Genomic DNA, 26,152 nt, shown 5'->3' on the forward strand with positions numbered 1-26,152 from the left:
CGCTGCCCCCTTTTTCAGAGACATCCCACCCCACGCAGCCTGTGTCCCGGTAGAGACAAATTAACTTGTTGGATATCATCCTGCACTTGTTTGATCTTGATGTCCTGTGACTTGATAAGAAGTTGCGTGAGTTTAGAGGACACATTTGATAATATGGAATTCCATTCATACAGAAACTCATCAGAATAGATTTTGCTGGGTGCCTTTTGCAACCTTAGTCCCCTTGAGATCATAGATAGTTCTATAAGGTTATCATATCCCACTAAATTTTGGTTTGTGAAATTACAACATCTCAAGACATCAGCCAGGAAGTTAAAGCTTGGGCGGAAATACGTCTTCCAAATGGACAATGACATGAAGCATACTGCCAAAATGGTAACAAAGCGGCTTAAGGATAACAAAGTCAATGTTTTGGAGGGCCATCACAAAGCCCTGATCTCAATCCTATTGAAAATTTATGGGCAAAGCTGAAAAGGCAGGTGTAAGCAAGGCGACGTGCAAACGTTGATCAGTTACATCAGTTTTGTTAGGAGGAATGGGCCCAAATTCTGACCAACTATTGTGAGAAGCTTGAGGAAGGATATCCCAAACGTTTGACCCAAGTCATTCAGTTTAAGGGCAATGGTACCAAATACTATTGAAATGTATGTAAACTTTTGACTTTGCAGTAAGTAATAAAAATGCCTTAAAACATTCTCTCTCTCTCATTATTCTGGCATTTGGCAAATATTAAAAATTATGGTAATCCTAATTGACCTAAAATGGGAAAGGTTTATTCTGATTTCATGTCAGATATTGAGAAAAACATGCATATGTGTCTTTTTAAATAGTGTATGTAAACTTCTGGTTTCAACTCTATGTGCAAATGGTGTCTTTTTAGGAGTCTTTTGGAGATCCTTTCCAAAATCTTCCTCAAAAACAGGTTCAACAACTTTTGGACAACTCTTCTAATTCATTCACTTTGATTCATTCACTTCTAATTCATTTACTTCTGTTCATATCATGAGTAGTGATGAGCAAACGTGCTCGCCACTACTCGGTACTCGCCCGAGCATCACGGTGCTCAACAAGCTCGGCGAGTATTTCCGGGTTGCTCAGGCAGGAAATCGGGTCCCCGCCCTGCATGTTTGGTGCTCTTTAGAGAGCCAATGAACATGCAGGGATTGCTTGCCACGCACTGTAATGCCATAGCCATGTTGATGTGCTCATTACAGTGATTGGCTGGCCGCACAGTCTATATAAGACCTGGCGCCGCTATGCTCGTCACAGTCTATCCCAGAAAAAGGCAGAGTAGGGAGAGCTGCTGCTGAGTCAGGAAGAGATTTGTTTGTTTATAGTTAGTATAGGGTATAGGTATTCCATAACACATATATATATCCATTTGAACTAATAGTCCTTCTGAGGACTAATCCAGCTGAATATATTCAGTGGTGATAGCAGGAGTTAGGCAGGCAGGCAGTGTATGTGGCAGACTGCAGTGCATATAGTGCAATAGGGTCCATTGAATGTTCTGTCTGCTGCTGCTGTTCTTACAGATAATTGTACACATAGCCCCAGATATCAGGGGTCAGGGCAATTTTTTTTTTGTCTTAATCCTGGTTATTTGCTTAAAAAACAAGGCAGGCAGGGTATGTGACAGACTGCAGTGCATGATACAGCACAATAGGGTCCATTGCATGTTCAACTTATAACTGATCTCGCTGTGACAAATATTTGTAGACATAGCCCCAGGTATCAGGGGCCAGGGCAAATTTTTTTTTTCTTATCTTTCCAGGGTAATGACTTGTATATAAGGCCAAAGAAATAAAAAAAATAAACTTATGGACTGTGGAAGACATTTATGCGACCAGAATGAACACTCATCTGTAGCTGGTGATGATACCACCTAGCGGCACCTATCCCTATTGTAAATGCATTTAACAGCATTATCGATAGGGAATAGAATAGATTTTAAATTATTTTGGGCAGCAGCATGCAGTATAAGGCAATAATACCTGGCATGGATCGGTGTAATACACTATCTATACTGCAATACCTCACCCGTAAAAGAATTTCTGATAAGACAGTTAATATTCTAGAATATAGAATCTATTTTAAATGTCCTTCCCATTATTAAGGAGTGTGTCTCCTATATTGTTATTGCAAATGCAGCAATTTCAAGGACTGACAAAAATTAGGACGAACTCCAATACACATTTGAAGAGACGTAAAAAATAAATAAATAAAAACACAGTAGGATCTTTCTTTAGTATAAAAACTAAACTCGCCAATGTAACCTCAATGTAATCACATAGTTCAACTCCTGTTTTGTTTTCAATGTTTTGTTTATTAGAAATCAAGAAATAAAGACAGTTAAGTAATAGTGTTGAGCGAACATGCTCGACACTGCTCGGTACTCGCCCGAGCATCACGCTACTCGGGATGTTCGGCGAGCACCGAGCATTTCCGGGTTACTCGGGCGGGAGCTCGGGTCTCCGCCCTGCATGTTTGGCGCTCTTTACAGAGCCAATGAACATGCAGGGATTGCCAGCCAGTCACTGTAATGCTGCAGCCATGTTGGTTGTGGGCATTACAGTGATTGGCTGGCCGCACAGCGTCACCTCGAGTATTTAAAACCGGGCGCCGCCATCTTGGACACAGTCGCTCCGGATTAAACAGTGTAGGGACAGCGCTGCTGATTAAGGGAGAGATATATCCTGCAAAATAGTTAGTGTAGGGTCTGTAAAGGCTGCCAGATCAAACAAACAGTCCTTCTCAGGACTAATATCCATCCCAGGTATATCAGGCAGGCAGGCTGTATAGAAGACGCAGTGGTTATACCAGCAAACGCTGCATTACAGTCCCGTGTGCTGCTCCTGTTGCTGAAATTGCTGGACTTAGCTCCAGGTCCCGGGGGCCAGGAAAAATCCTTTTTTTTAATCTAAATCCTCTTTTTTTTGTCCTCCTTCACAATGTACAAATACCCATCTTATTAACCTTTTGGTGTCCCCCCCCCCCCCCCAAAAAAAAAAAAGTGTGCCTCTGATTTTTCAGACACAAATATATCTGTTGAAAATAGTCTGGTGTAGGCCAGAGAAATAGAAGTGTTGTTTTGCAGTTCTATGGGTCATTTGTATCTAAAAAAAACTGTTTGAGTGTGTCGCTCACTGTTCAGACGCAAATATATATATATTTTAAAAAGCCTGGTATACACCAGTAAATTATAACTGTGGGTTTGCTGTTCCACGGTAAAAAATCTCTATTATTCTGGTTTTGGTAGTTTTTTCCGTAAAGAAAAACAGTAGTGTCTCCTGACTGTTGTGACACAAAAATATATCTGTTGAAAATAGTCTTGTGTAGGCCCGACATCCCAGTGTGGTTTCGCAGTTCCACGCGTCAAATCGCTGTACTATCCAGTTTTGGGCCTTTGGTATCTAAAAAAAAAGCAGTTTGAGTGTGTCGCTCACTGTTCAGCCGCAAATATCTCTATTTAAAAAAGTGTGGTATACCCCAGTAAACAATAACTGTGGTTTTCCTCTTCCACGGTTCTAATCTACTCTTTATTACCCTTTTTCCATTGATAGTTCAAGTGTAAGCTATTTTACTTCATTTACAATGGGCAAGGCGCGTGGCAAGGGACGTGGAAGTGGACCTTCTGGTGATGGTTCGTGCAGAGGACAGGGCCGTGGCCAAGGTGAAAATGTGCCACAACCAACAGCCACATCTTCTCGCTCCCACTTTTTGACCGAATTACTAGGGAAGCACAGAACAACACCAGTATTGAGAACTGATCAGTGTGAACAGGTTATTAATTGGATAGCAGACAATACTTCCAGTTACCTGGGCACCACCACCTCCGGTCTGTCTTCCACACGGTCAACTCTTAGTAGCCGTGAGTCTCGACCGCATACTCCTCCTCACCCTGATGCTCCTTCCTCCCACCATACCGAGTGTCGTCAGACAGCAAGTGATCCCACACTTGGACACTCTGAAGAGCTGTTCACTGGTCCATTTCCATATTTGGGCCCCTCGCCTGATACTCTTGAAGTGGTGGAAGAGGAGATCCCATGTTGCGATGCCCAAATATTTGAACAGCCACGGCCACAGGAAGTCGACGTTGGCAATGTGTCACAAGAGGTGGACGATGACGAGACACAATTACCAGGAAGTGAGGAGGAGGATCGTGGTGCGCAAGTGGAAGAGGAGGAGGTGGTGGCTGATCTAGTAACTGACCCAACGTGGAAGGTGGACATGCAGAGTAAGGCCAGCAGCACACAGGGGGAAGGAGGCAGAGTACCCCAACAGGCAGGAAGAAGCAGTGTGGTGGCCGCAGACAGAAGGCAGGCAACCGTTCCCCGTAACACCAACACGAGGGACGTTGCCAGTACAAGCGGTAGGTCTTCCAGAGTCTGGAATTTTTTTAAAGACTCTGCTGATAACCCCAAAAATGCCATATGTTCCACCTGCCATTCAAGCATCATCAGGGGTGACAAAACTACCAGCCTGACCACCACCAGCATGATCAAGCACATGGCAGCAAAGCACCCGACTTTGTGGGGCGAAACCCAGGGTCCACGACCAGTGTCAGCGGGTGTCACCACTGCTTCTTCCACTGTTGTGCGTGCAATAGAACCCCCTGTTGTGTGTGCAAGGCAATCCCCTGTCCATACTGCATGTAAAGATGCCCCCTCCTCTCAGTCTTCACTTGTTCACAGTTTCTCAAGAAACAGCATCAACGTCCACGTCCACGTCCCACCGCAGCGTTCAATTGTCCATATCCCAGACCTTTGAACGAAAGCGGAAATTCGCAGCTAACGCCCCACAGGCCACAGTCCTAAATTCGCACATTTCACGACTGCTTGCATTGGAAATGCTGCCTTTTAGGCTGGTGGAGACGGAATCCTTCCGCAATCTTATGGCGGTGGCCGTCCCTCGGTTCTCGGTCCCCAGCCGACACTATTTTGCCCAGTGTGCCATACCCGCACTACACAAGCACGTGTCCCAAAGCATCTGCCGTGCCCTCAACAACGCAGTTACTGGGAGAGTCCACCTGACAACGGACACGTGGACAAGTGCTTGTGGCCAGGGACGGTACATCTCTCTGACGGCACACTGGGTAAACATAGTGGAATCCGGGACCCAGTCGGACCTTGGGACAGAACACATCCTCCCCACACCGAGGATTGCGGGCCCTATGTCAGTCAGAGTTGCCCCCACAGTGTACAGCTCCTGCGCATCCTCCTCCTCCTCCTCCTCCTCATGTTCAGCCTCCATCTCAGATATCACCACATCAGTTACAAGCTGGAAGCATTGCAGTACTGACTCCGCCAAGCGGCAACAGGCTGCGCTGAAACTCATAAGCTTAGGTGATAAACCTCACACTGCTTGTGAGTTGTGGACAGCTGTGAAAGAGCAGGCAGATCTGTGGCTGAGACCGCTGAACCTACATCCCAGCATGGTCGTGTGTGACAATGGCCGTAACCTGGTGGCGGCTCTGAGGCGAGGTGAGATCACACACGTACCATGCCTGGCTCATGTGCTTAACCTCGTGGTTCAGCGGTTTCTTAAATCGTACCCCGAGTTGCCAGATCTGCTCATGAAAGTACGCCGCCTGTCAGCTCATTTTCGCAAGTCGGCTACAGCTTCCGCCGCCCTTGCTGTGTTGCAGCAGCGTTTGCAGCTTCCGGCACACCGACTGGTGTGTGATGTCCCCACACGTTGGAACTCTACCCTCCACATGTTGCGAAGGATTTGTGAGCAGAAGAGAGCAGTTGTGGAGTACCAGCTGCAACAAGGCCGTCGATATTCAGGTCAGACTCCACACATAAGACCTCAGGAGTGGACCTGGATGTCTGACATATGTACCATCCTGACAAACTTTGAGGAGGCCACCAAGATGGTGAGTGGCGATGATGCCATCATTAGTGTCAGCATCCCACTTGTCTGTCTTTTGCAACGCTCTCTGCAGAGAATTAAAGAGGAGGCATTGCAGCCAGAGTATGATGAGATGGATCAAGAAGCCGTAGCGGGCGATTACACACAGCCCAGCCTCATCTCATCCCAACGTGCATTGGGGGACAATGAGGGAGAGGAGGAGGAGGAGGAGGAAGAGGAAGAACAGGAGCTGCTATCATGCGTTGTAGACGGTAGTACCTGTACAAGTGTCATACCGTCGGTTCAGTGTGGGTGGCCTGAGGACAGGGGGGAGGAGGAAGAGGAGGAGGAGGAGAGCATGGTCAGTCGTCATCTTGGTGAGGACACGGAAATCTTGCCCGTTACCAGTCGTAACAGGCGTACAGGCGAGAGAGATGCAACTCCAATCCAGCAGAGGCAGGGGAACACTGTCAACGTTTTGGGACAGTTTTCTGACACCCGCCCAGCTTACAGGCCCTGAGGCGCGGGGTACTCTCACAAGGAGTGGAAAGTTTGAAAAGATGGTGAGGGAGTACCTTGCCGATCGTACCAGCGTCCTCCGTGATTCCTCTGTGCCTTTTAATTATTGGGTATCCAAGCTGGACACTTGGAATGAACTCGCTCTGTACGCCTTGGAGGTCCTGGCCTGCCCTGCCGCTAGCGTGTTATCGGAGCGTGTTTTTAGTGCCGCTGGGGGAATTATAACTGATAAGCGCACTCGCCTGTCAACTGACAATGCTGACAAGCTGACCCTTATCAAAATGAACAAGGGCTGGATTGGGCCAGATTTCTCATCACCACCAAATGACAGCAGAGTAACATAAAGTCAAATCCACTGTGTTATTTCGGGAGGTGTATTCACATGCACCCCTTCACACCCACACATGAGTATACGCTTCCTCGTTTCGGCTGTTTAATCTTCTTCTCCTTATCCTCAGCCTCCACCACCACTATACCACCAGGGTGCCAGCATTGCAAGTTGCTCAGTCCTAATTTTTGGCAGCTTTTGCTGGGAAAGCATAAGCAAATACCATGGGACACCCACTCCCCAATAATGGGACTTATGTTTGTAATATGCTGTACTGCATGGCTCTTGTAAGGGGCATTGCAAGTTGCTCCGTCCTAATTTTTGGCAGCTTTTGCTGGGAAAGCATAAGCAAATACTATGGGAGACCCACTCTCCAATAATGGGACTTATGTTTGTAATATGCTGTACTGCATGGCTCTTGTAAGGGGCATTGCAAGTTGCTCCATCCTAATTTTTGGCAGCTTTTGCTGGGAAAGCATAAGCAAATACTATGGGAGACCCACTCCCCAATAATGGGACTTATGTTTGTAATATGCTGTGCTGCATGGCTCTTGTAAGGGGCATTGTAAGTTGTTCCGTCCTAATTTTTGGCAGCTTTTGCTGGGAAAGCATAAGCAAATACTATGGGAGACCCACTCCCCAATAATGGGACTTATGTTTGTAATATGCTGTACTGCATGGCTCTTGTAAGGGGCATTGCAAGTTGCTCCGTCCTAATTTTTGGCAGCTTTTGCTGGGAAAGCATAAGCAAATACTATGGGAGACCCACTCCCCAATAATGGGACTTATGTTTGTAATATGCTCTACTGCATGGCTCTTGTAAGGGGCATTGCAAGTTGCTCCGTCCTAATTTTTGGCAGCTTTTGCTTGCAAGGCATAAGCAAATACTATGGGACACCCACTCCCCAATAATGGGACTTATGTTTGTAATATGCTGTACTGCATGGCTCTTGTAAGGGGCATTGCAAGTTGCTCCGTCCTAATTTTTGGCAGCTTTTGCTGGGAAAGCGTAAGCAAATACTATGGGAGACCCACTCCCCAATAATGGGACTTATGTTTGTAATATGCTGTACTGAATGTGACGCGCCCCCTGGGCCGTGTGTACACGTGTGTGGGATACCCGGTGCCGGGTCTCTGTGGTCTGTAGTCTCCGTGGCGGTGACCCGGTCCCGTAGGTTTTGATGTTAATTGTCCGACTGCGCCACCTGTGGATTGCGGTCAGGGAGTACCACTGCTGCGAGGCAGACCGCTGAGGCTGGTGTTGTGTGCGCAGCATAAAATGGGATATCTCCCCTCGGGAGGAGTATAGCCTCAGGGCAGTGAGTGTGGATGATGGGGGTGATGGTGCACGAGCGCAGCAGAAATTACTCAGAGTCTTTGCAGTGCAGTTCAGGGTCTTTACTGGTGATTATAAGGTAGACCCTCCCGGGAGTACTGGCTAGCATAAGAGGCCTGGTCAGTCTGTGAGCAAGCAGGAGTTCCCCTGGCCAGGTGGAGTTGTAGGCCTCCCCGTCTGTCTGCACTCTTCCTGTCTACCTTGCTGTAAGCGGGTAGAAGTAGCCCACGTCCCTGAGTGTACCATGTAGTGCTCACCCATATGGCTGGTGACTTGGGGCCTTCTGTTAGCCTCCGCTCCACGACGGTGGTGCTGGTCCCTTGCTTGTGACTGAGCCTCCGGGCTTCTATGGCCAGAGGACCTGAAATCCCCTGCCGGCTGGTTTCTGCTGCTGGATATATAAGTCCTCACAGCTTCGGACTCCTGTGTCCGGTTCCTATTGTCTTCTGCCAGGGCGAGCTCTGTTCAGCTTCCAGCCCCTCGTCTTTAGCTCCTAGCTCCTACAGAGCTCCTTGCTGTTACTTTCCCTTGCTCTCACTCTGACTCTGACTGTTCTCTGTTCTCTGACTCACTCAACCCCACCCCAGATCCAGTTTATAAGGGCAGAATTCTCCCCTCCCAGGACTGGGGCAGGAGGATGTTGCATGTTTAAGGGATCCTGACCAGGAAACCTCCCACTTGCTCTCCGACATAATCTCTGTTACTGTGGTGACCAGACCCCTGGGGTGCCACACATGGCTCTTGTAAGGGGCATTGCAGTACCTCATAATTTTTGGAAAGCCTTCCATTCACTGCTTAGGCCAACAGTGCACAGGAGACCCAGTTGCTATAAATGGAAAAAAAGGTTTAGTTAACGCCCTCTGACCTCCATGTCATTTCCAAGGGGCATTGGAGTGCCTCGAAATTTTTGGTAGGCATTGCACTCACTGTATGCCCTATAACTGTGTAGCCGAACCGCTCCTTTTGTTACAGAAACATATCCTACAAGACATATCTGGTTGACTGGCCTGATATTGATGTGAATGGTCCCTGTTCCTCCTGCTCTTTCTCCTTTGCCACTACCTCATCGATCATTTATCACCTGAAGCTTTGTTTTAACAGGAGTCATAGAACTTGGATAGTAGCAGGAAAACATCCAGCAATCCTCGGAGGAGGTAGGATATGCGCCAAAACGCTGACCTCCTCAGGCCTAGCCGCTACTACATACATGCGCTTGCATTAGAACAAAACAAAGCAGATGCTAACTTCTATCATCCTCATCATGCTCCTCACCTTGGCACTCTCAACTCCCCTGATGGAGAAGCCAGGGCCCACCGGAGGAGTCTGATAGTCCGGTGGGCTCGGCCAATGCTGCCCTAAAGCAGGCCAGGCTAAGAAAAGTGTGGGAAAGGTTACCGGTAAAAATAGGGGTGGCTGGGGACCGAGTATGGACACCTGGCCACCCCCTGGAGGCTGGGGAGCAAGCAGGGACACCCGGCCACCAGGCGGCTGGGGACTGAGTATGGATACCAGGCCGCCGACACAGCCATGGCGTGGTGGCCAGATTCCGCCTCCACATGCCTAAAAGGCCCAATTTAAAGTGCAAGCAAGCAAGCAGTATGGTATTGCAGCCTGGGGGTGGGTGGGTGGCAGGCTGCATGCTTGCGCTTGTATTGCAAGGAATGGGAGAGGTACAATTGAACACTGCCCTGGGACAAGGACTTGAATGGAGATAGTTGCAAGTCTGCACCGACAGGTGCAAGGTGGGAGGCATCTTCGCATGTACCATGAACAGGGGTTTGGCATGCACACACTACAGCGGAATAGGCTCTCCTTCCCACTAAATGCACAGGGGAGGGCACAGGTAATGTTTTGGTATACGCGCTTAATCTTATGTATAAGGCACACCAGGACAAATAGGGGCGGCTGGGGACTGAGTATGGATACCTCGCTGCCGAAGCAGCCATGAGGTAGTGGCCAGCTTCGGCCTCCTCTAAACTAAAAGGCTCCATTTCAAGTGCAAGCTAGCAGTATGGAATTGCAGTCTGGGGGTGGGTGGGTGGCAGGCTGCACACTTACACTTGCATTAAAAGAAAACATAGCAGATGCTAACTTCTGTCATCATCATCATGCTCCTCACCTTGGCACTCTCAACTCCACCGATGGAGAAGTCAGGGCCCACCGGAGGAGTCTGGTTCTCTGGTGGGCTCGTCCAATGCTGCCTAAAGCAGGCCGGGCTAAAAAAAGTGTGTGGGGGGATGTTCCAAGGAGAAATGGGGGCGGCTGGGGACCGTTTATGGACACCCGACTGCCCCCAGGCGGCTGGGGACCGTGTGGACACTCGGCCGCGGGGCGGCTGGGGACTGAGTATGGACACCCGGCCGCCGGGCGGCTGGGGACTGAGTATGGATTCCAGGCCGCCAACACAGCCATGACGTGGTGGCCAGATTCCGCCTCCACATGCCTAAAAGGCCCAATTTCAAGTTCAAGCAAGCAAGCAGTATGGTATTGCAGCCTGGGGGTGGGTGGGTGGCAGGCTGCATACTTGCGCTTGTATTGCAAGGAATGGGGAGGTACAATTGAACACTGCCCTGGGACTAGAACTTGCATGGGGATAGTTGCAAGTCTGCATCTTCTGATGCGGCAAGGATCACTTATGATGGGCACACTTTTAGACAGTGACCTGGGAGTCAGAGATGCTTCCAGGGGTCTTCCCCATGCTGTTACCATGTCTTTTCAGCACTTTATGCATGTGTCACACAGCACATGGCCAGATAAGGTTGTAAAATGTTAAAATGACATTTCCCGGTGAATGCATTTGTCATAGTTGAAAGCAATACAAAAGTGCAAAAACGCATAAAAAATGCTACTTGTGAACATAGCCGAAGGTGTGGAGGAGTATTTTTGTTTTTGGTCATTTATTTTACCTTATACACAAGTCTTTTCCCTGGAAAGGATGTTCCTTAACATATTTCACAGGAAAAAATTTCACTTTTGTTTTATTGTGAGCCTGTAAAAGTGGCTTAATACCTCTGACCACGTTGTTGACAGCAGTGACCTGGGGGTCAGAAATGCTTCCTGGGGCGATCCCCATGCTGTCCCCATGTCATTTGAGCACTGTCACTATCGTTTTGGGCACTTGTTAGGCTTTTAAAAAACTGCCGGGGGTGCCACCGCAAAAATGCTTGAGTCTCCCATAGACTAACATTGGGCTCGTTACTCGGGTCGAGCACCCGAGTATCACGGCGAGCTCGGCCTGAGCTTCGAGCACCCGAGCATTTTAGTGGTCGCTCAACACTATTAAGTAACAACCATTGACACACATAAATTGAGGGCATATAACCAGTCATGCCCTAATTTGCGATGCAAAAAGGCAAAGGTATATTACAATTAAATAACAGAGACAAATGTGGTGGGACAACATGTAAAAACAGTAAAGGTTGAGTATGTGATTCCATATTTTTTAGAACTGCCTTGGCCAAGCGGCAACAGGCTATGCTGAAGATAATATGCTTAATGCTTAGGTGACAAACCGCCCACCTCTGCAGAGTTGTTGAAAGCTGTAATACAGCAGCCTCATTTGTGGCTCTCACCGCTGAACATACAGCCAGGATTGGTCGTGTGTGACAATGGGCGGAACCTGGTGGCGGAGTAGATACGGTTTTCCTCTATGCGAGTCCTTTCACCGAGCTAGAGAATATGGCTGTGGTGAAATACAAGTCTCACCGAGAAGCAGTGTCAGCCTGAAAAACATTGGGTCCACTAAAGGATTTGATTCTGAGAGCCCACCTTTCTCCCCCACTTAAGAGCCCCATAGCACCTGCAAAGTTTGCGCTATCATGAACTCTCCTGATGGTGAAGCCAGGGCCCTTCTCAGGTGGGCCCGTCAAACGCTGACGAGAAGCTGTCCTGACTAAGAAATGTCTGTGGGAAGTTTCCTGGACACTCTTTGGCTGCTTTTTTTTTTACTGTGTACTGGGTCCAGTGAGATGTACCATCCCTTGCCACATTCACTTGTCCACTTGTTTGTGGTTAGGCGGTCCTTCTCACTAAGTGCACTGGGGAGGGCTCGGGTAATGTTCTGGGACACATGCTTGTGGAAGGTGGGGATGACACTGGGAGAAATAGTGACTGCTGGGGACCGAGTATGGAGACCCAGCCGCCGCCATGAGGTTGTGGAAAGCTTCCGCCTCCACAAGCCTAAAACGCAACTTTTCAAGTGCAAGCAAGCAGTCCTGAAATGTGTCAGTCCAAGTAACACAAAGCTAAGGAGATGGATGATCCGACCATCATGAATAATTAGCTCGTTGTCTAGGAGACTGAGCACAATGTTAACCCAGTGATGCATCAGAGAGATGTACCATCTCTGGCCACATTCACTTGTCCACATGTTTGTGGTTAGGCGGTCCTTCCCACTAAGTGCACTGGGGAGGCCCCTGTTAGTAGGCTGCATACTTACGCTTACATTCAAAGAACTGGGGTAGGGACAACTGAATGCTGCGCTGCAAAAGGATGTGGATGGTTATGGTTACAAGTCTGCAACAACAGTTGCAGGGTGGGAGTCATCTTTGCATGCGCCATGGACAGGGGATTGGCGTGCACACACAACAGCGGATGAGGTAGTGGTGTCACCTGCAGACACTGTTTCTGGACCTTGACATTCGGCCCAGCTAGACCGGTGCTTTGCTGTCATGTGCCTGAGCATGCTGGTGATAAGGCTTGTAGTTTTGGTGCTATTGATGATGCTGGCCTGGCAAATGTTGCAAGTGGCCTTTTTGGAGTTATCTAAACAACAGTCTTTAAAAAAGAACCAGACTCGGGAAGACTAAAAGTTGTACTGGCAACTTCTGTCGTGTTGGTGTTCCAGGGAGCTATTGCCCGCCTTGTGTCTGTGGCCACCACACTGCTTGTTCCTGCCTGTTGTATTGCTACGCCTCCCTCCCCCTGTATGCTGCTGTCCTCGCTCTGCATGTCCCCTTGCCAGGTTGGGTCAGTGACTTCATCGTCCACCACTTTGTCTTCCACTTCCGCACCCTGGTCCTCCTCTTGACTTTCTGTCCATTGTGTCTCATCATTATCCACCTCTTGAGACAATAATTGCACTTTCCCACCAACACCTTTGGGTGACCATGGCTGCTCAAATCGCTACATGCAATCTTCTGTTGCCCTGCTCGAAGCTGGCCGGTCGAGAGGCCTGAATCTATCGATGGAAAATTGAACAGCTCTTGCGGTAACCCTGGACTCTAATCTCTCCTTCAAACCATATATCCAAGCTCTTTCCACTTCCAGGCGGACCGAGCGAGAGGCCAGAATCTATAAATGGAAAGATGAACAAAACAGCTCTTCGGAGTGTCCAAGTGTGGGATCAGTTGTCTAAGGGCACTCGGAATGGTAGGAAGAAGGACGATCAGATTGAGGAAGATGCCGACTCCAAGTAAAAAAAATCTCCCAGATCCGCACATTCCTCAACAAAGAATCTACAAAAATTCTAGTGCACGCCCTTATCATCTACCTTCACGACATCTGCAACCTCATTCTCTGTGGCCCTCCTTCTAAAACTCTCACATTCCTTCAAGCTATCCTAAACTCTGTTGCCCGACTAATCCACCTGTTCCCTCGCTATTTCCTGGCCTCTCCTCTCTGTCAATCCCTTCACTGGCTCCCCATTGCCCAGAGACTCCAGTTAAAAAACCCTAACCTTGGCATGCAAAACCATCCAAAACCTGTCTCCTCCATACATCTGTGACCTAGTCTCCTGGTACTTACCTGCATGCAACCTCCGATCCTCACAAGATCTCCTTCTCTACTCCCCTCTTATCTCCTCTTCCCACAATCGCATACAAGATTTCTCCCATACATCCGCCCTTCTCTGGAACTCTCTACCCCACCATTTCTGACTCTCGCCTACTGTTGAAACCTTCAAAAAGCACCTGAAGACCCATCTCTTCTGACATGTGTACAACCTGCAGTAACCCTCGCTCCACCATACCGCTACATGACCAGCTCTATCCTCATCTACTGTATCCTCACCCATCCCTTGTAGACTGTTAGACCTCGTAGGCAGGGTCCTCTCCTCTCCTGTACCAGTTGCTGTCACATTTTTGTTCAAGATTATTGTAATTGTTTTTGCGATGTATACCCCTTTTTCACATGTAAAGCTCCATGAAATAAATGGCGATAAAGAAATAATAATAATGTGGTCCAGACTCACATCCACTGAGACTGAACCATGTGGAACACAGGGTGGTGGTGGTGGCAAACTGACTGGAAGCTTTATCTGCTATCCAACCAACAACCTTTTCACACTGCTCTGGCTTCAATAGTGGTGTTCTGCGGCCCCCTAGAAATTGGGACAGGAAGGTAGTTCGACATGACGTGGGTGTTTGTTGTGCTCCCTCAGCAGGCATAGTTTCATCTTGACCACGGCCTCTGCGTGCACTATCACCATCACCATAATGTCCACTTCCCCATCCCTTGACACACACCTTGCCCATTTTAAATGGAGTTTAATATTTGTCACGTTGCCAAAAATGTCAGCATTATTACCGCAGTAATGTAGGATCACATCTGATAAGATGACCACAGTTTTACGCAGTGACCTGGGAGTCAGAGATGCTTCCAGGGGTCTTCCTCATGCTGTTCCCATGTTGTCTGATCACTGTTCTCATCGCTTTGGGCAATTTTTAGGCCCTCTACAGACCGCTGGGGGGCCCGTGGGAAAAATGCTCGAGTTTCCCATAGACTTACATTGGGCTCGTTGCTAGGACAGAGCACTCGAGCACTCCAATTTGCTCGACCCGAGCAACGAGTACCCGAGCATTTTAGTGCTCGCTCATCACCAATCAGCAAGTTTTATTGCTATGTTTTCTGAAGAAGTTTTGAAAAATGCCTGATAGCAAAAACGAAAATGCATATCACTTCTTTCCAGCAGCTCCCGATGGAATCTACTCCAATCTAGGTACTGCCCAATTAAACAATGTTTTATATTGTTTCTGGATAATGGCAGCCAATGCACTAAAAATAAACATTTTTGCTAATCAGATGACATCTTTCTTTCTTACTTAATTTATTTATCTCCCTTCAACTATATCAGTTTAACAGTAACATTTATTATAGCATTCTATAAAAAAAAAAGTGAAACTCTTGTCATAGACAGTAACATATAGTAACATAAGTATTTTAATTTACATATTTATAACTTGATTAAACTTGGTCTTGATGCCATCAAGGTTATTTGAAGAGCAGACATTTCGTGGGGATTTTCAGATAAAGCCTTTTGCCTCTTACAATAACATATTGTCCTTTCAGTTTTGGAACACCCATTTTTACTTGTATTTACACAAAATAAAGATAGCCTATGTGCATCATCGTTTACGTATTATGTCACAGGTATGGTAGCATTACCTAGTTCTAGCAGGAAGGAAGCCACTCATACTGCTGTTGTCACAAGTATGTGAACAGGCTAAGTTCATAGAAGTTTAAGTGCCCACAAGTTGTATGTACCAACATCCAATGTTTATCACTCAAGCTGCTCTTTCTATGTTGATGGTGATAAGCTTGTTGCCAAAACAATATGTCCTCTGCTATGACTTTCATATAAGTCTGCAACGGATAAAGCTTTATCCAGTACTACTACAACGACCTTAGATCTGTACAAACAGAATTATAAGGACAATACATTTTGTCCAGAGACTGAATGTTTTTTCCCCTCAAGCAATGTTTTGCACCATCCAATCTAAAAAGTCTATAATAAGTGCTGGATAAGAATACATATTTTGTCAAATAACTGAAATATTTAAAGGTATGAAATCTTTTTTATTGCATATCCAAACAGCAGATTTTATTGACATTTCAAAATTAGGAAATAAATGTCTGGAAATTAATTAAGGATGTGTATGTGAAATGTGCCCATGCTCATAGCCTGCAATATTTTTTATCTCATCTGACAACCATTTTATATGTTCAGCCGGTGAAATAAGTATTGAATAGGTCACCAATTTTCTAAGTAAATATATTTTTAAAGGTGTTATTGACATAAAATGCTTACGAGATGTCGGTATCCATCCAATCCTCAAAGAAATCAAATCATAGATGTCCACAAATTAAGTTATGTGCAATAATGAGAAATGGCAGGGAAACAGTATTGAACACGCTTAATGAAATTTAATTAGTTCTTCATACACAAGCCTTTCTTAGTGATGACAGCTTAAAGATACCTCATGTATGGAGAAACCAGTCGGTGGGTCCTTCTATGAACTCTGAGCTTTAGTTCCTCCCATACATTTTCTATTGGATTCAGGTCAGGTGATTGGCTGGGCCATTCTAGCAGCTTTATTTTCGTTCTCTGAAACCAATTGAGAGTTTCCTTGGCTATGAGTTTGGAATCATTATCTTGCTGAAATGTCCACCCTCATTTCATCTTCATCATCCTGGTAGATGGCAGCAGATTTTTATCAAGAAAGTCTCTGTACATTTGTTCATTCTGCCTTCCTTCAATTATATGAAGTTTGCCAGTGCCGTATGCTGAAAAACAGCCTAAACACCATGATGATCCCACCTCAAAATTTTACTGTTGGTACGGTGTGTTTGGGGTGATATGCAGTGCCTTTTGGCCTCCAAACATGGGGTGTACTATAGCATCCAAAGATTTCAATTTTGATCTCTTCTGACCAGACAATATCCTTCCAGTATTTCACTTGTGTAAATGTTGTTGAGAAAACGTTAAATGCGCTTGAACATGCTTTTTGTTCAGCAACGGAGTCTTGCTTGGTGAGCGTGCATACAGTCCATTAAGGTTGAGTGCATTACTTGTTTGCATTGAAACAATTGTACCTGCTGACTCTAGATCTTTCTGTAGCTCTCCACAGGTGGTTCTTTGCTCTTGGTCAACTCTTTTAATTCTGATAATTCTTTTCACTCTTCTGTCTGAAATCTTTTGGTGAGCACCTGGTACAGGCAGGTTTATGTTGAAATTATGTTCTTTCGACTTCTGGATTATGACCCCAACAGTGCTCATTGGCACCTTCAGTAGTTTAGAATTTTTTCTGTAACCAACGCTATCAGTAACAATAAGGTTGCAAAGTTCTTGAGAGAGCTCTCTGGTTTTAGCCACCATGAGATGTTTCTTGTGTGACACCTTGCTAATGAGACACCTTTTTATAGATCATCATTTGAACCAGCTGATATTTTTTTGCACTAAGTGGCAGGATTGCTTTCTAATTACTGATACATTTTAGCTGGTGTCATAACTTTCCATGGCTTTTTGTACCTCTCTTTCTTCATGTGTTCAATACGTTTTCCCTGTCATTTCTCATTATTACACATATCCTAATTTATGAACATATATGGTTTGATTTCTTTGGCTGTGTGGATTGGATGGGTTGTTATCGACATCTGGCGAGAATTTCATGTCAATAGCACTTTTACAAATACATTTAGTTAGAAAATTGATGACGTGTTCAATACTTATTTCACCCATTTTATACAGGAAGTCCTAGAAAATGTATAGAACAAGCACAGTGGGAACCAGCTGTTATGCTATATCCTTACAATTCAGTTGAAAAAAAAAAGAAAGTAATACTAAACAGAATTGGTATTGCGGTGTTCAAAAAGAATGCAAAATAAAATACTACCTCAAGAAATGCCAGAATTATTGTTTTTAATCTCTTAGCCCCCTACATATTTAAAGTTTTTAACCCCAAAACTATTATTGTTTCTGTAAAAGTAATAAAGCAAATAAAAAAGGTGAGAGAATGCTGGCACTGAAAGCTCTCATTTACATATTGAATAAAAACGTTTTTCTGTCACATTAAAGTAAAATCTATATTACAGGTATGATTTCAGTACCATGAACTACATTAAGGGATATGTTTTTATAAATCTGCAGCATGTCAATTCTACTTCAGCTTTGTGTTAATTTTTATTGTGTATTTTCTTATTTGTAATGCATAGGCCAAAATCCAGATGTAGTATTTCTTAAAAAAGTTGTCCAGTACTTTAGATTACCCCCCAATGTATCCCCCCGGGGCCCCTAAGAATTTTTGTAATTTGTAAAAAGCCTACTGAAACAGACTAAGGGACCTTTTTAAACGCTTAGGAAGCCTTTGCAGGTGTTTTTTGTTAATTATTCTAATTTACTGAGATAATGACTTTTGTGTTTTCATTGGCTGTAAGCCATAATCATCAACATTAACAGAAATAAACACTTGGAATAGATCACTCTGTGTGTAATGACTCTATATAATATATCAGTTTCACTTTTTGTATTGAAGAACTGAAATAAATTAACTTTTTGATGATATTCTAATTTAGTGAGAAGCACTTGTATTTTATATCTGATTTCTGCTGTAATTGAGTTAGCATTTCAGTCCCAGTTACAGGGCGAGTATGTTAGCACCCTGCACCTACTTTCCTTGACATATGGCAATCAGACTATACCATCTCTGCCTTCTCTATGGGGAGTTTAGCTATTGCAGACAGCTGTCGCTGCATGATATGATGCCTCTGTTTACATTGCAATGACATTGTAGAATGTCATTGTAGAGTAATATGCAGACTAGCCGGCCATTTTAACACTATTAACAGTGCGAAACAATAAAGCAAGTAAAGTATATAAAAATACATTCTTATGTCTTTTTAGAACTGTTAACTTTATTAACTACAGGAAAGCAGCAGCACTTGTAATTTGAAAGAGGGGGTGCACGCCCCTATGAACTTTATCCAAAAGTCACTAATAGTGATGAATGAATACTAAAATGCTCGGGTGCTTGTTGCTCGGGTCGAGCCCAATATAAGTCAATGGGAAACATGAGCATTTTTCCGGCGGCCCCCCTCCCAGAGGTCTGGAGAGGGCCTACAAATTGGCCAAATCGATGGGAACAGTGCTCAAATGACATGGGAACAGCATGGAGAAGATCCCTGGAAGCATTTCTGACTCCCAGGTCACTGCTGTAAATAATAATATTACGCCACTATTATGGACTCACAATAAGACATACAAAAACATGGCCAAAATGGATTTTCCTGGAAGAAATGTTAAGGATAATTCTTTCCAGGGTAATGACTTGTATATAAGGCAAAATAAAAATCAAAAAACAAAAATGCTCCTCCACACCTTATTCACATGTAGCATTTTTTATGTGTTTTTGCACTTTCAAAGGTGAAAAATTCATTCATCGGTAAATGTAATGTTAACATTTTACTACCCTATCTGGCCATGTGGTGTGTGAGACATGATCAGAAACATCCTGTTTCATTTATGAAGGAGGAACTGTGAAAGTCACAAAACCTATTTTTAGAAAGCCATCAAGCGGCCCTTACTATTGTTAGAGGGCCAGCAGACGGCTAAGCTTTGTTGTTCCCAAGGAGTGGGTCTTTTATACTGCTATTGCGTATGCAGTGACTGCAAGGGCTATCAAAAATTAGGATGCATTCCAATGCCCCTTTGAAGAGACGTAGAGGAGGGTCTCATTAAAAAAATTGTTCCCATTGTTAAGGAGTGGGTCTCCTATAGTGGTAATGCCCATGCAGTGACTGCAAGGGCTGCCAAACAATTGGACGCACTCCAATACCCCTTTGAAGAGACGTAGAGGAGGTCCTCTTTTAAAAAATTGTTACCATTGTTAAGGAGTGGGATTCCTATACTGGAAATGCCCATGCATGGGCTTAAAAACATTTACTCCTGGGGGATATACATGAACATACTGTATAGCATACAGAATGTTAAAGGTAGGCCTCTAAAAAAATTTCCTACGGACATCATAAACATCCTAAAAAGAATTATGTGGGTGTTGCATCACGGTCACCCTGGTGATATGATAGTGGAAGATGAGGAGAAGGGGAAGGAGGAGGACAACAGAAAATAGACAAAATCAGGAAGCGTATACCCATGTCTGGGTGTGAAGAGGTGCATGAGAATAGAACCCTCCCAAAAAACCACTGGATTTGACTTTATGTTCCACTGCTATCATCCGGTGGATGACCGATGTCCCCTCGGAAGAAGCAAAAGCAAAAAGCGCATCAGGGGCAATTCCTGCAGCTTTCACTCAGGTTTTTCTGACTCTCTGTGGCATATTGTATGTTATTATTTGCATTGTTACTTGTCTTGGATGCACAATTCACTAGCTATGTTCCCAATAGGAATTTTTTCTGGGATGGAGTATTTTTTTTTTTTAGCTTAAACCATTGAGCTTTAGATTCTGTAGGACTTTTTTGGTCCACGATCATAGATTGGGTTGATTTTCAACCTGGTCCAACTTATTTCTCACATACTCCATGTGAATAGAGGCTTCCTAACATCAGCAACAATATATATTTTTCTGGATTTTAATGTGTATTTAATAAGTTTTGAGTCATTAACCATGTGTGTGGTCCCCTGTTCTGTGATGTTTTTTATGTTATTTTTAATTATCTGTGATTAATAAAAATTAATTTTTTACTAAACTTGTAAAGCGCTCCTAATTAGAGATGAGCATTGTTCTACTCGAACTGGTCGCCAATCTCAAATTCGAGCTGTTTTGGGCGGTGTTCGAGCCGTTCGGCGAACACGAACAATTTGAGAAAAATTCGGCTGTTCGAGGTTATGTTCGATAACTGTTCGTGCACCAAAATCATAACTGGATTTTTTCTCAGTAATGATGAAAATTAATGTTAATACGCAGTTTGAGTGTACAGCGGGGTGGGGGGAGGGGCAGGGGATGGATCTCTGCAGGAACAATGAAGATCTCCATTTTTTTTTTCTCTTTCCCGCATTTACAGTGGGGAGGTGCAATCTGTCAGCCTATCAGCAGCGCACACACGGAGCGAAGTGCTTTTTTTCACACAAGCAAGGGCATGTGTCATTGGCAGTGTATGTCACATGTTCTTGCCCTATAAGACCAAGCCATTTTCCCCGTCGCCACCATTTTCTCACTGCTGCAGCTGCGTGTTAGACGGCACCGCTGTTGCTGTGTGCGCTATACCTTGTTAATTTCAAGCCAATTTTCGCACAAATCTACAGATAGCTTGGGAGTAGGGAATAGTTGTGATTGCAGTCCTTTTAAGGACTAGGTTACAGCATTTCCTACGACTTTTATCAGGCAGGTCTGTGCTCTTAAATAGATAGATTGTGGGAGTAAAGACTAATTGTAATTGGAGTCCTTTTCAGGACTAGGTTACATCAGTTCCTATCAGTTTTTGCCAGGCAGGTCTGTGCCAGTGCTGTGCAAGTTTTTTTCACAGCATTTGGCTGAATCTAGCAAAGCTAATCCTTTTTGGCCTATTGCAGAGTGTGTTAGTCAGTGGAGTAGCCTATCTGTGTTGCAAGATATACCACCTGTGTATAGAATACCAATTTTTTTACTGCACCTAGTGAAGTAAAATCTTTTGGGCATAGCATCATTCTATTAGTCCATCTATACTGACCTCCATCAGGTTGCAAATTGAATATAATTTTTTTCTGCATCTAGCTCTGAAAAAATATTGGGCTTCTAGCTGTGTGTGGGACTTGTTGTATTAGTCCATCTATACTGACCTCCATCAGGTTGCAAACTGACTATATTTTTTTCTGCATCTACCTCTGAAAAAATATTGGGCTTCTAGCTGTGTGTGGGACTTGTTCTATTAATCCATCTATACAGACCTCCATCAGGTTGCAAACTGAATATATTTTTTTCTGCATCTACCTCTGAAAAAATATTGGGCTTCTAGCTGTGTGTGGGACTTGTTGTATTAGTCCATCTATACTGACCTCCATCAGGTTGCAAACTGAATATATTTTTTTCTGCATCTACCTCTGAAAAAATATTGGGCTTCTAGCTGTGTGTGGGACTTGTTCTATTAATCCATCTATACAGACCTCCATCAGGTTGCAAACTGAATATATTTTTTTCTGCATCTACCTCTGAAAAAATATTGGGCTTCTAGCTGTGTGTGGGACTTGTTGTATTAGTCCATCTATACTGACCTCCATCAGGTTGCAAACTGAACATATTTTTTTCTGCATCTACCTCTGAAAAAATATTGGGCTTCTAGCTGTGTGTGGGACTTGTTCTATTAATCCATCTATACAGACCTCCATCAGGTTGCAAGCTGAATATATTTTTTTCTGCATCTACCTCTGAAAAAATATGTGGCCTTCTAGCAGTGTGTGGGACTTTCTCTATTAGTCCATCTATACTGACTTCCATCAGGTTGCAAACTGAATATAATTTTTTTCTGCATCTAGCTCTGAAAAAATATTTGGCCTTCTAGCTGTGTGTGGGACTTGTTCTATTAGTCCATCTATACTGACCTCCATCAGGTTGCAAATTGAATATAATTTTTATCTGCATCTAGCTCTGAAAAAATATTTGGCCTTCTAGCAGTGTGTGGGACTTTCTTTATTAGTCCATCTATACTGACCTCCATCAGGTTGCAAATTGAATATAATTTTTATCTGCATCTAGCTCTGAAAAAATATTTGGCCTTCTAGCAGTGTGTGGGACTTTCTCTATTAGTCCATCTATACTGACCTCCATCAGGTTGCAAATTAAAAATAATTTTTATCTGCATCTACCTCTGAAAAAATATTTGTGCTTCTAGCTGTGTGTGGGACTTGTTCTATTACTCCATCTATACTGACCTCCATCAGGTTGCAAACTGAATATATTTTTTTCTGCATCTACCTCTGAAAAAATATTGGGCTTCTAGCTGTGTGTGGGACTTGTTGTATTAGTCCATCTATACTGACCTCCATCAGGTTGCAAATTAAAAATAATTTTTATCTGCATCTACAGTACCTCTGAAAAAATATTTGGGCTTCTAGCTGTGTGTGGGACTTGTTCTATTAGTCCATCTATACTGACCTCCATCAGGTTGCAAATTGAATATAATTTTTATCTGCATCAAGCTCTGAAAAAATATTTGGCCTTCTAGCAGTGTGTGGGACTTTCTCTATTAGTCCATCTATACTGACCTCCATCAGGTTGCAAATTAAAAATAATTTTTATCTGCATCTAGCTCTGAAAAAATATTTGGCCTTCTAGCAGTGTGTGGGACTTTCTCTATTAGTCCATCTATACTGACCTCCATCAGGTTGCAAATTAAAAATAATTTTTATCTGCATCTACCTCTGAAAAAATATTTGGGCTTCTAGCTGTGCGTGGGACTTGTTCTATTAATCCATCTATACAGACCTCCATCAGGTTGCAAACTGAATATAATTTTTTTCTGCATCTAGCTCTGAAAAAATATTTGGCCTTCTAGCAGTGTGTGGGACTTGTTCTATTAGTCCACCTATACTGACCTCCATCAGGTTGCAAATTCAAAATAATTTTTTGTCTGCATCTAGCTCTGAAAAAATATTTGGCCTTCTAGCAGTGTGTGGGACTTTCTCTATTAGTCCATCTATACTGACCTCCATCAGGTGGCAAACTGAATATATTTTTTTCCTGCATCTACCTCTGAAAAAATATTGGGCTTGTAGCTGTGTGTGGGACTTGTTCTATTAATCCATCTATACAGACCTCCATCAGGTTGCAAACTGAATAAAAAATTTTTCTGCATCTACCTCTGAAAAAATATTTGGGCTTCTAGCTGTGTGTGGGACTTGTTCTATTAGTCCATCTATACTGACCTCCATCAGGTTGCAAATTGAATATAATTTTTATCTGCATCTAGCTCTGAAAAAATATTTGGCCTTCTAGCAGTGTGTGGGACTTTCTCTATTAGTCCATCTGTACTGACCTCCATCAGGTTGCAAATTAAAAATAATTTTTATCTGCATCTAGCTCTGAAAAAATATTTGGCCTTCTAGCAGTGTGTGGGACTTTCTCTATTAGTCCATCTATACTGACCTCAGGTTGCAAATTGAATATAATTTTTTTCTGCATCTAACCCAGCCAATAGTTTTGGCCTAATACCACAGTTTGGCCACTCAGCTCTGCTCGGTTCCCATCCATTGTTTTTTTGTGCAAACAACTCCAGAGTTGTGAATTAGTTAACCACCAAAATGAGTGGAAAAAGGCCTGCTGCTGGTGGAAAGGGGAATAGGCGTGTTGGGAAGGGGAAAAAAGGTTGTGTCCGTGGGGTAGGTGTTAAAGCAACAGTAACATCTGCAGAAGAAAGACCATCTTCCAGCCAAACTAAAATGTCTACTTCTTTTAGCGGACAATGTGATAAGATCCCTTTCTTACGGCCACGCCAATCGCTACAAATTCCAGATGAGGCACAAAAACAGCAGGTGCTTCAACGGATATCAAGTGCTCCTTTAAGTGGGCTCTCCTCCACATCAACTTCAACATCACAAATACTCCAGTCCTCAAAGGTGTCACCCCAATCGCACTTGCTTCCTCACAGCTCCCAAATCTCCAGCTGCCCGTCTGAGTATGAGGTAGAACAGATGGTTGAGTCTGCAGAGCTGTTTACTCATACTATAGCCTGGGAATCAGAGGTCGACTCCAGCGCTTCTGTGAATCCAGACGAGGAAATGATCTGCACTGATGCCCAGAATCTTTATGAGTCGGATCCAGGACCAGACGCAGAAGGTTCTGACCATAATGTAGACCCTCATTCCCAAACTGTAACTCCTGTTGGTGGAGACAATGAGGAAGACGATGATAAGACTCAAATACCTGATTGGAGCGACAACTTTAGTTTTTTGTCAGGGCAGGAACAGGTTGGCTCTGAGGACGACGGGTGTGATAACGCACAGGGTGATGATGATGAGGTTGGAGATCCCACTTACTGTCAACCCACAGTCAGCCAAGAGATGAGGTCAGCAGAGGAGGTGGAGGAAGATGCTAGTGACGACGAGGTCAGGTTGCGCCTTCCTGGACAGAGACGTAGTACTGGAAGCACGTCAACAACTGCATCCTCAAACACAACTCTGCCTCTCACCACAAGTCGTGGTGGCTCTTCAGGTCGCATGGGTGCTAAGCCTTGCATAGCCTGGGCATTTTTTCAGATCGATAAAGATGACCCAACTCGTGTTATCTGTAACATTTGTCAGCAAAAGCTAAGTAGAGGCCAAAAAATACATAGTTTGAGTACTTCATGCATGAACCGGCACATGGACATGAAGCATAAGTTGCAGTGGGAAGCTCAGTGTGCTACAATGCGGCCTAGCCGGCCGGGCCAACCACCGTCTGCCATATCTTGTGCATCCGCGGCCTCTTCATCCTCTGTGACTGGGGGGACAGCAGTCACACCTGTTTTGGGGCGCAGACCTGCCACCTCTTTACCCGCAACAGCCAGCGTGATTGGCAGGTCATCATTTTCTTTGGAGGTGGGAACACCAGCTGGTGTTGAGCGCTGTCCGACATCGATAGCACCACCTTTGGATCAAGGCAACCTAACATGTCCGCCTGCATCTTCCTCACAGACCGGCAGTTTGCCGGGGACACCCTTATCAACCCCGTCTAAGCACAATAGCCAGCCCTCGGTCCCTCAGATGTGGACAAGTAAAAGACCATTTCCTCCTAGCCATGAGAAAGCTAAGAGGTTGAATTTCACCATCTGCAAGCTCTTGGCTACAGAAATGCTGCCTTTCCGCCTGGTGGACACAGAGGATTTTCGAGACCTTATGTCCGTCGCAGTGCCCCAGTACCAGATGCCCAGTCGGCACTACTTCTCAAAGAAAGGTGTGCCTGCGCTCCACCAGCATGTCGCACACAACATCACCGCTTCTTTGAGAAACTCTGTGTGTGACAGGGTGCATTTCACCACAGACACTTGGACGAGTAGGCATGGACAGGGGCGTTACATGTCGCTGACTGGGCACTGGGTAACTATTGAGACAGCAGGACAAGGGGCTGCTGTCCAAGTCTTGCCGTCCCCACGAGTTGTGCGTCAATCCTCTTTATGTCAAAGTTCCTCCACTGCTTCTGCCTCCTCAACCTCCTCTCGGTCTTCCACCTGCACCCAAAGCCTGTCTGGTCATGCCACAAGCTTTCTAACTGCGCAGAAGGGATCCTGCACACCTCCTTACTATGCTGGCAGTAGGGCTCAGTAGGGCTCAACGTCATCTGGCGGTTTTTACATTGAAATGTCTGGGAAATGTGAGTCACACAGCTGAGGAGTTGTGGTCAGCTCTGGAGAACCAATTTCATGAATGGTTGTCTCCACTGGACCTGAAACCAGGGAAGGCCGTGTGCGACAATGCTGCAAACCTGGGTGCGGCC

Source organism: Phyllobates terribilis, unplaced genomic scaffold, assembly GCF_046119375.1.
Source record: "Phyllobates terribilis strain yellow unplaced genomic scaffold, ASM4611937v1 Scaffold_10__3_contigs__length_209671492, whole genome shotgun sequence".
NCBI classification, from domain to species: Eukaryota; Metazoa; Chordata; class Amphibia; order Anura; family Dendrobatidae; genus Phyllobates; species Phyllobates terribilis.